Raw genomic sequence first — 12087 nt, 5'->3', positions numbered from 1 at the left:
ACTTTCTTTAACCAACAAATTACACAACAGTCTATGTCCAACATGAACCATCTAGTTGACCAATGAACACTCTGATTACTCTCAACTCCAGTGAGATTTAGATTCAAAACCCGCGGACAATGTAGTCTTTCTTCGTTGAAGGTTACATCATTTAGGCATGGGCTCGACAGGGTGGGGAAATAGAGTTCAGAGAAAAGGGGTGTATATGTGACTTTTACCCAGGTCTGTATGCAGGTTGATTATAGTTCCTGGAGTTGCATAGGGGCTGAGCTGACAAAAATAGATATGCGTCACGACACAACAGCATAGGGATCCAAATTATTCATGATGAAAGAATGCAGTTTGTGCTTTTTTTCTCAGGTTTTAAGGGCGTAATTCGGTGTGCAGAGTTGCATAACTTGGGTATGCCAGAAAGTTACGATTGTGGGTTCGAATCTCGGTTATCAGCGATTTACTTTGGCCAGGCTGAAGACAATGGCTAACAATTGTCCAACCACTCAACACAAAAGCCACACTCAATCCAATATGGCCACCCCATTCAATAAGCCCCATTTTCTATTATGAATCAACTTGAGGGGCGTGGGTTAGTTAAGTGGTTAAAGCGTTCGCCTGTCATTGGAAAGACCTGGGTTTGATTCCCCTGCAGCGTGTAAAGCCCATTTTTGGTGTTCCATCAGCGTGATATTGTTGGAATAATGCTAAAAGCACCGTAAAACTGAACTCACTCACTCACTCATTCAGCTACAATATATGGACGGCATAGTCACATGGACGCCCGTGTTAGAACTGGCGTGTGAATAAACAGGGTTTAATAAAATGAAAAGTCGACAATCATAAGTATTTTTGATGTCAGCCCTGGTATATCAAGTTCCAACTTATATAATCCCGAAGACGAAGTTCCCCCATATGACAGACTTTATATTTTACGGATTCCATTTTCCGATTTCCCTAGACCAGGACTTGACATAAACTACGTAAAAGATACCCCCGCCATCCCCGTCCTCTACCCCCCGTTCCACCTGCCAGTATCCACACAGTTGTTATGTTCCGCGTTAATATTAACAAGGGGTACAACGGGAGAGATATATGACCTTTACGTTGTAGCGATAATGTATCTTTACGACACGCTGAGACGATAAAAGAAGATATATAGTTGTCAATGTTCATAATTTTGAGAAGTGGCAACGAAACTTGAGTTTATGTTTTTATCAACCCCTTGCTGTAGGCTATAGCTGCAAGAAAAGGATAATGACATAAGCTCTCACTGCACGCGGGGCTAATCTTTTGCAATAAAATGTCATTTTCCCTTAAGGGCGTACAACACCTTTAAGAGTCTTGATGGCGTAGTTGATTATACTATATCACGCTCAACGTACTAAATAACACGAGAGTAATTCAAGTGGTTATTTGTCCGCGGAAGTGAATCATGCTATATCACCTGTATAAACAAACTGGGCTTATCGGAGAATGTTACAGGTACAAATTACAGGTGTGTTATCATCCAGGCCAGAGCACACGATGTTAGTGCAAGGGGTTGCATCATGGTGCATGCCATGTTTTTAAATATCCCGGTAACCTTCTGGTATTGGTTTTTTCGACGCTGATATGGTTTTAAGAATAAATATCAAATACAAAAATTAGGCATTAATAGAGGTATTATCGAAAGGCTTTTTAAAGAAAAAAACCACGCAGGTATAAATATACTACTCATTAAAAGTGTAAACGTGGCCCCTTACCAGTGAACTGTTCTTAACTAGATTTTGCCAGATATTGCATACTGTTTAAAGGGACCGTTTACACATGAACTTAAGCAGTGAAAAAAATCTGCACGTTGAGAAAATGATTGCCATGAGTTCAATATATGATGAAATTCAGTGAAAATTGTCAAAATCTTAGCATAACTTTAAACAAAGACGCAGCTGTACGATATTTGCACATGCTTTTCGGCAATTTGATGCATGATCCTGGGGCAATTCATCTGTGTAAGGTCTGCAGTTGATTCCCCCAGGTTGGTGGAGAAATTCATCTTCGACGCAATCACAAAGATATACATAACAAATAGTGAGTGCTTTAAGTGAGTCTAAACCTTTGATGGGTAGTATATTTAGTTCATACTGGCTTAATGTATGAGGAAGTGAAAATGAGACACAACTTCTTTGTCGATTCGCGAAATCACCGAGAACAGGAACATTCATAAAGTCGAGGATCATTTTGAGGTGGAACACGGGACTAAAACACGTGATCAGCTTATCCTGCATGACGTAATTTGAAAAATCAAGCAGTATCTGCGAGATAATGTTGGTCTTTGCATGCTGTCTCTGGGATTCTCACATTTCATTAATCTTACTCTTGTTTGTTAACAGGGGCGGTGGGATATTCTAGTGGTTTAAGCGTTCGCTTCTCACAAATAATACTCGTGTTCGAGACCCCACATGGGTAAAACGTGTGAAGCCCATTTATGATGTACCCCGCTGTGATGTTACTTGAATATTGCTAAAAGCGGCGTAAAACTAACTCATTCACTCATTAAATGCTTCTTGTTACGGATGAAAGCAGCCTACATGGTCTAGTAGGAAGAGTGTGTGCCCTGAGAACGGAAGGTCTGGAGTTCGATCCCCAACCTCCTTCATACCCAACGGAGTTAAAAGGTGGCACCTGACATTTACATAATATTCAATACTGTTTGGAGGCAAAAACAAAGGCATTCTTGCCGAAAAGGGAAGCTACTCTGCATAGCTTTATTGAACTGATATAAACACCGTAAGAGGCGACTAACGGGATCAGGTGCTCAGGCTCGCTGACTTGGTTGACACACGTCATCGGTTCCCATTTCGCCGATCGATGCTCCTGCTGTTGATCACTGGATTGTCTTGTCCAGACTCGATTATTTACAGACCGCCACCATATATTGCTGAGTGCAGCGTAAAACCAGCACATTCACTCACTCACTCAATCACACATTTAAACACTGGCCCACTGAGCTGAAATGCTAACTCAGTGAGACGAATTAACGCCGCTATGAACAATATTGCCGTCATCATGGCGATTGTTTATTAACAGAATGCCATAATAAGTTTATGTTTAATGCATGCAGTTAATTATGTCACAACAAATACACTGGGTACTTTCCCCCCACCCCCAACCCCTCTCCACAACACAATATATGTGAGTGATTTCAAACGACAAATAGTAATTACATGTACTTCCACGGGCGGAATGGCATCACATTCATTTTCTAATCATTACAAGAACAATTGTGTGAGGTCAGTTCAGTTTCCTTTTAAAACAATCTGTATTTTTTGTAGCATACAACATACAATAATATTTTACGAGGAAAGTGGAGGTCGTCCACATTTGCTTTGTCACATTTGGTGATCCACTAATATGGTACAGCCAAACCAACGATTATAAACGAATCTTGAATTCGAACCCTCGGGCAGCAGTAACCGAGGAAGGCGAACCTGTTCAATCTATCTATCTATCTACCTACCTATCTATCTATCTATCTATCTATCTATCTATCTATCTATCTATCTATCTGCCGGTGAGTGAATGAGTGAGTGAGTGAGTGAGTCAGTGAGTCAGTCGGGTCAACAGTAGACAAATTGCTGCTTTGATGCAGTGAGTCATGACAGTGATCAGGAAGCGCTAAGGGTGGCATGGTGGCGATAAGAGTCACGTGAAAACATGCCTTGTGAAGTCATGTTCCTAAAATGACTGAGGATTTCCTGAGTAGTTGCACAACCTTCGTGTCGGTATTAATGTTTTTTTGGTGCTAAAATACTCAAGCTGTCACCTAGGTCAAGTCCATGTCAAACAGTTTCCTGATTTCACAGTGGGACAATTCAGACTTGTCTGAATACCAGGTGCGCGATAATAATTGATATGTTGGTATCTTGATCAATGACTATGTGTTGCTGTGTAAGAAAAACATTGTAACACTGTTCGCGTACTCGGCATGTATCTATACATCTTGTTGTATGGATCTGTGAATTGCATTTGTTGGTCTTACAGATTTGTCATACCTTGGCACACATGAACCCCTTTAATCAGAAATGGGCTTCACACACAGTTGGGAATCGAACCAGGTCCTTTGGTGCCACGAATGAGCACATTAACCACCCGGCTACCTATAGTACCCCTAGGCCTGAAAATGAAGTCTTAGAAAATCTTAAAAAGACAATGAAAAAACCATTTTGAATGGTTTAAATACTCATTTCAACTCGTATTAACAACCCTAGCTTAATGAGATGAAAAGACGTTTGTTTGCATGTGTACAATACTTTTAATCACATAATTCACCTTGTCAATAATATTTCATAGACTGACATTTTGCCCATAAACAATGACATTTCATTTAAAACTGCACTTCTAAGAAAATATACAATATATATACGTGGAACAAAGTATCGCAACACCCATCATTTTACAAAATAACAACGCTTTACCACTAACCATAGCAAAATCATCTAAAACTCAATTTAACAGACTATCTGGACAAACTGACCCCCAAGGAATAATCAAATGAGAAAGCTAAATGCAAAAAGACAAGACGAAAGGCTACAGTTTAGTCAGAGAAGCAAACTGCAAATGATTGGCACAGCTTGTACTGGTGATAACAATGGTTGTGTGACGTTAACAACTGCGGCCATTTTCGCAATGTACTGAGTTCCATTCTTGACGGTGGACGTTCTGAATACGTCAAGAATTTGTACTGGAGTGTCTCCCTTGTGTAGTGTGCGCGGTATGAGGTCCCAAACATGCTCTATGGGATTGAAAGCTCGACTTATGTGGGGACCATTGTGGAGTCCCTGGTGATGTCATCACTTCTTGACGTAAGAAAATCATCAACGCCACGTGCACGATGTAGTTTCGTACTGTCGTCCATGAAGAGTGACCTTGTGTACAGAACATGATGACATAGTCATCGCAATGTCTTTGACTTCAGTAATGTACCGTTGTCCATTCAGATTTTGTCCGAGCATTACAAGGTCAAGTCTACGGTCACGCGAGAGGCACCTCTCATACCATCAATGAACCCAGTCAAACGGTGTTTGTTCCAAGATATTCAGTTGAGCCAAGTCACCATTAATGCACAAAATCGACCAACGACTAAAAATTGGAACCTTCCCAGGGGCGTCAAATTGGACTCTTTTTTCATTATCTCTTGAATCTGTATTAGACCGACTAATGTATTCCCCTGTTAAAAATATCTGTTACGGTATGGCGTTGGTTTAACACTTCTTCACATTGTATCAAAACGTTCCTTGCTCGTGGGAATCTACCAAGACTGGTATGGTACTAAGGAATCATGATCAGATGGAATATAGGATTCGAACGCATGAAGCAAAGGACGGTAACTCTGTACAACCAACTGCACACCCGTGGCCATAATGTAACGTGTATCATCTCTCAATGCAAATTCACAAAATTTTGTATTGTAAACTCATTATAGAAGACTTCAAAAAGGTGACATGCCTGTACTTTATTGTTCAGATTCTCGCATCGACTTGCTCAGATTCGGATGAATAGAGGAGTTATAAATAAAAACTTTTCTTGAGTCTCTCATATATTACATACTTCAATCAAACGTCTATTCACTTCTATCATTTCCACATAAAACTCCACTTTATGGAAATAGATACGTTGAAATATTCCGGGTAAAAAAACAACCAACCAACCAACCAACCAACCAACCAACCAACCAATATGGTAGTCAGTCTGCCAGTGAGTGAGTGAGCGAATAGGCGGGTGGGTATTACGTCCTCTTGAGTGAGTGTATGATTTCGCGTCTACGCTGATTTTCAAGACTACTCCAAAAGGTGACTATGCTTGTAAGAGGAGACTAACGGGATCGGGTGATCAGGTTCGCTGACTTGATTGACACCTGTTATCGGTCCCTAATTAACTCTGGTTAATCCGTTCTATCAAGATGGGGAGTATGGTGTTTTTAGTATGACTTACCTATTTCACTGTCTCACAACTCTGAGTAGATGATCGCGTTCAGTCAAGGGCACACATCTGAGTAATTTGACTCTGATGACACGAAAAACCAGGTAAACCTTGTTTGTACAATGTTAAACCAATCTCCAAATAGTAACTTTCGTTTGTTTGTTTGTTGTTGGAAACATCACACAGTAATGTTACAGCTACAAGACGCTGGTCTGTAAATAATCGAGTTTGGACCAGACAATCCAGTGATCAAAAGCATGAGCGTCAATCTCAGGCGGGATACGATGACATGTGTTGACCAAGTGAGCGAGTCTGATCATCCGATGAAGTTAGTTGCCTCTTAAAGGTCACTGAAGACTACATAGACCATAATGGTTTCAATTCCTCATGTTTTGGTTCATAACATGGGTACAATGTGCAAAGCTTACTTCGCGTCTATTTCGTGATATCACTAAAATGAACTAATAAACTATGACGTTGCACATCGCAACCAAGTGGGAAATCGAACCCGTGACTTCGGCGTGACGAGAAAACGCTTAAACCATTTGACTGCTCCACAACCCGCTGTTACATGAATGTATAGCGCTTAGTACATCTATTATACCTACGTGCTCTAATGTCGATACCTTGATGGAGTATCCGTCATCGGCGAACCTGTGACGAATGAGCACTTGGACAACTCAAAGAACAACAACGTGCTCCAAACTAAACACCGGGATGCAATTAACGTCTTAATTGAAATAAAATTAAAACCAAATGATTTTCTAAATTAATCCTGACTACAAAAAACTCTCCTGATTGCCTAGGAGGAGAATTTTGATGAGTATAATGCGAAAAACAAGTCTTCAAAAGACGGAATAACGTAAGTAATCCCGCCGAGTTGATGTACACGAATCTGATCTTCATGATAAAACCAGTGTAGAATCAAGTTGATGATATTCCATTTAAAGCGACGGTTGATCGGGCAACGCAGGTATTTATTTATATCATGTCTAGAGAGTGGGTTTGGACTGACAGACATTCGCGTCGTTCCAACGGTATCGTGGAGACGAGGCGCAGCTTCGGTATTTAAACAGTCACACACACTCTGAAGGAAACGTCTTTAATGACGAGTATCAGAATCGCATTTGTGTTTTACATGTTGTATCCATATTGTGCATGCGCGCACATGTTTCATGCCATATTGGGGTTTTATGGAGAACAGAATCAGTTCTCATGGATATCAGTGTTGACTTGTTTGTGAAAAGTTTCTTTTTACTCAAATGAACTGACTCGAGAAATATATACATCAATACTTAATGGCTGCTAGAAGCAGACCAGGGGGTTACATCAGTCTATTTAACATTTTACGAATATATATATATATAAGACCAATAAGGTGATTGCAACAATGTAATACAAGACCAGTATGGTGACTGTAACAATGTAATACTAGACCAGTATAGTGACTGTAACTATGTAACACTAGACCAGTATAGTGACTGTAACAATGTAATACAAGACCAGTATGGTGACTGTAACAATGTAATACTAGACCGGTATAGTGACTGTAACAATGTAATACTAGACCAGTATGGTGACTGTAACAATGTAATACTAGACCGGTATAGTGACTGTAACAATGTAATACTAGACCAGTATGGTGACTGTAACAATGTAATACTAGACCAGTATAGTGACTGTAACAATGTAATACAAGACCAGTATGGTGACTGTAACAATGTAATACTAGACCAGTATAGTGACTGTAACTATGTAATACTAGACCAGTATAGTGACTGTAACTATGTAATACAAGACCGGTATAGTGACTGTAAGAATGTAATTTTAGATCAGTATAGTGACTGTAACTATGTAATACTAGACCGGTATAGTGACTGTAACAATGTAATACTAGACCGGTATAGTGACTGTAACAATGCAATACTAGATCAGTATAGTGACTGTAACTATGTAATACTAGATCAGTATAGTGACTGTAACAATGCAATACTAGACCAGTATAGTGACTGTAACTATGTAATACAAGACCAGTATAGTGACTGTAACAATGTAATACTAGACCGGTATAGTGACTGTAACTATGTAATACTAGACCAGTATAGTGACTGTAACAATGCAATACTAGACCAGTATAGTGACTGTAACAATGCAATACTAGACCAGTATAGTGACTGTAACTATGTAATACTAGACCAGTATAGTGACTGTAACTATGTAATACTAGACCAGTATAGTGACTGTAACTATGTAATACAAGACCAGTATAGTGACTGTAAGAATGTAATTTTAGATCAGTATAGTGACTGTAACTATGTAATACTAGACCAGTATAGTGACTGTAACAATGTACTACTAGACCTGTATAGTGACTGTAACAATGCAATACTAGACCAGTATAGTGACTGTAACTATGTAATACTAGACCAGTATAGTGACTGTAACAATGCAATACTAGACCAGTATAGTGACTGTAACAATGTAATACTAGACCTGTATAGTGACTGTAACAATGTACTACTAGACCTGTATAGTGACTGTAACAATGCAATACTAGACCAGTATAGTGACTGTAACAATGTAATACTAGACCTGTATAGTGACTGTAACAATGTAATTTTAGATCAGTATAGTGACTGTAACATTACAATGACCAGTGGTTGACCAACAGGGCAAGTACCAAATTACAGTGACGTCACAATAGCACACCAATAAGCTGAATGGAAGGCTGAACATTTCCCACTTTTACACAGCTGTCTGATGTTCATAAAGAAATCCTTTACACAGAAGCATGCCCTCCACTACTGACAACTCTAATTTGTAGCGACACATTCTTTTGGCTAATCTGTATATATCGATGCCCGCTGCTGTGTCAAAATATTTACACAAAAAGTTTGAATTATGTTTCCGTTCCAAAGTAACACAGAATCTTAATCAAATATAAAGAATCCAAAATCACAGTTTCAGGTGACAATTAAACAAGAGTAATCAAAGTTGGATTCACACCCAGACAATACAGTTACCAACATCACCGATTGTGTATCACTCGAAGGCTGTTTGAGTTGGTCTAAATGAAACAAATGAAATGTTTCTCGGGCATCGGCGCTTCTCTTTTAATTGTGCGCGTAACATTTTTTAAATTATCATTTCGAAAAGAATATGTTGATTTGGCCACTTTCCGACCATCCATTTGACCACTATAAAAATGAGTGTCTGTAAGAAAGAGTGTGACTGAATCTACAACTAATTAACAGGTGCTAATCTTCCCAAACTGTATTTCTGAGTAAAAGAAAATAAAAATGTGTTTTACCGTTTTTCTATCAAAAAGTTTTAAAAAGTGAAAAAGAATGTGCCCGAGAAACATGTAATCCTTTTTAATGCAATTTTAGTGATAGTGTTATTCATAGACAGTTGTGAGGAAGTCAGTAGAACTTTTGTTCAGTCATCCCAGGGCCGTCATCTACAGGTGGGAATGAAGCATTGAATCATGGCATTGCACACCTTTTTAGGTAAATATGTGTGCATGACTATCGTGCTTACATTTGAGTGAGTTTGGTTTTAAGTCGGTTTTAGCAATATTCCAGCAACATTAGGGCAGGATATACCAGAAATGGGCGTTGCACATTGTACTTACAAACCAATGAGCGTCAAAAAAGGAGATTTAGGATTCGAACTGGCCTGATTTTACAACTACAGTGCCTCTGTTTTAATAGATTTCGATAAATGGAAATTTAATCATCTGCAAACGGAGTGTCACCATGTGATGTTTTGTTGTCATATGTAGTGGCCTTAAAAACTGAAGATCCTTGAAGATCTGGGTTAGAATTAGCTTTCAGTAATCCATGCTTGAGGTAAAAGGCGACTAACGGGATCTGATGGTCAGACTCGATGACTTGGTTGTATCATGTCATCGTATCCCTATAGTGTAGGGCCCGTGAAGGTCTACCCGGGGTAGAATAAGCCTTCAGCAACCCATGCTTGCCATAAAAAGCGACTATGCTTGTTGTAAGAGGCGACTAACGGGATCGGGTGCTCAGACTCGCTGACTTGGTTGACACATGTCATCGGTTCCCCATTGTGCAGATCGATGCTCATGTTGTTGGTCACTGGATTGTCTGGTCCAGACTCGATTATTTACAGACCGTCGCCATATAGCTGGAATATTGCTGAGTGCGGCATAAAACTAAACTCACTCACTCACTCACCCTGTAGTGTAGATCGATGCTAAGGCTGTTGATCACTGGATTGTGTGGTCCAGATTCGAATATTTACAGAACGCCGCCATATATAGGGATGCCTGCTGTATATAGTGTTGTGGTTCTGAACAGTGGACATGACCCTTTATCGGTACGTGGATCTACTCACATATGACTCTGTGGGGTAGCCTGGTGGTAAAAGTGTTCACTCGTCACGCCCAAGACCCGGGTTCGGTTCCTTACATGGGTACAATGGGTGGAGCCCATATCTGGTGTCCCCAACCCTGATATTGCTGAAATATTGCTAAACGCAGCGTAATGTAATACTCACTCACACACATCCACCGCGAGATGCAACAAAGCATTCACATTGCTCGTTTTTCAGAAATTTGACCTTCCATTCTGATACATATGTTAAGCTTTCCACTTGACGTTAACCGCTCAGCATTGCGGATAAAAGTCAAATGATTTAATTGATGTTGCCTACGGGCGTTCCAGATAGCCATAAACCTGTTTCTTTAGTCCAGTACTGTTGTCAGCTGTTGATGCTTAAATCAATAGTATTTCCAAGAATTGGTCTTTATGATGAAAAACATTATATTTGCAGGGCTGGTTTTCGGATTCCCATCACAGATAATTGTCACTGTATTAGCGATAATTCAAAAGATTTAGAATTTGCTTTGTGCATTTGTAGCTTACGAAAATCGTTTTCTCCTAAACATTTTATTTTCGTGTTGATTTAGTTAGCAGTGTCACGTGTTTGTTTAAGGGACCTCATTTCTAAAGCTCATTCTATGCTTTTCTGAAGTGCATAATAGGGTGGTAGGATAGAGTCATGATTGAAACATTCGCTCGTCACGCCCCACCCACTCATGGAGACAAGGTGTGAGGCCCATTTCTGTTGTCTCCAGCCGTGTTATTGCTGAAATATTGCTAAAAACGACGTAAAACCATATTCATTCACTCACTTTCCATAAGACGGTCTTTGTGGTGGGACTATCGATACTCAAGTACTCTCTTATGGGATACTACGGTTTGTCCTTGTAAATATATAATGCTGACTCAGGTTCGATTCCTAACACTGTTACAATGTGTGAAGCCCATTTCTGGCGTCCCCTGTCGTGATATTGCTGGAATATTGCTAAACGGACCATAAACGTTTCCACAGAGGTAGTTTGTTGTTTGTAATACCATTGAGTTCGATTTTTGGTATAGTTTCTTTGTCCGTTAGTTTATATGAATAACCATAACTCACTTACTCACTAATTCACTCACTCACTCGCTGAACAACATACGTAGCATTATGATGTTTATTGTTATTACCTCGAATAAGGACTGATATCATTTCTGAAAGTCAGAGAACGAGTTCATATGGAACCGATACTGGTAAAATAGGTCAGACGTGACTGTTCTGTACAGTAGGTCTTCAACAACCCATGCATGTCGGAAGTGACGAAAGACTGGATTGTCCAGTCATACAATCACACGAAATAATATAGCAGTGATTCCTCCACATCATGGGGTGAGCTGATTTGAGGTGGAATAAAGTTTTGCGTTCAAAATTATTGCGTTTGTTTGATTACTTTATCTATTGTATTATTCTGGATAAATTTCAGTTTTACAGTGCTAAGCAGTGATCCACCTTGACGCACTGAATCATGGATATACAACTGAGACACAGTACATTGACTCCTATCCGACTAGCCATTGTGGTATCGCCTTCAGGTAGAGCCATCTTTTAACTTCTTTTAGGGGATCACGACCTGGAATCGAACCAGCTACCGCCCGCTTTCCGGGCAGAACCTCTGTCCACTAGACCACGGGAACGGCTTGTCATTAGTCTCTCATGTTTTGGTATCATTTATTGTGAGAGATATGTACTGGACAAAATGAGTTAGGAATATTGGTATTCTTAGGATTGATATTTTATTAGTGTGTC

This window comes from Haliotis asinina, chromosome 15 (genome assembly GCF_037392515.1).
Source record: "Haliotis asinina isolate JCU_RB_2024 chromosome 15, JCU_Hal_asi_v2, whole genome shotgun sequence".
Taxonomy (NCBI): Eukaryota; Metazoa; Mollusca; class Gastropoda; order Lepetellida; family Haliotidae; genus Haliotis; species Haliotis asinina.
The sequence above is the reverse complement of the archived record's forward strand: the minus strand, read 5'-3'. Positions refer to the sequence as shown.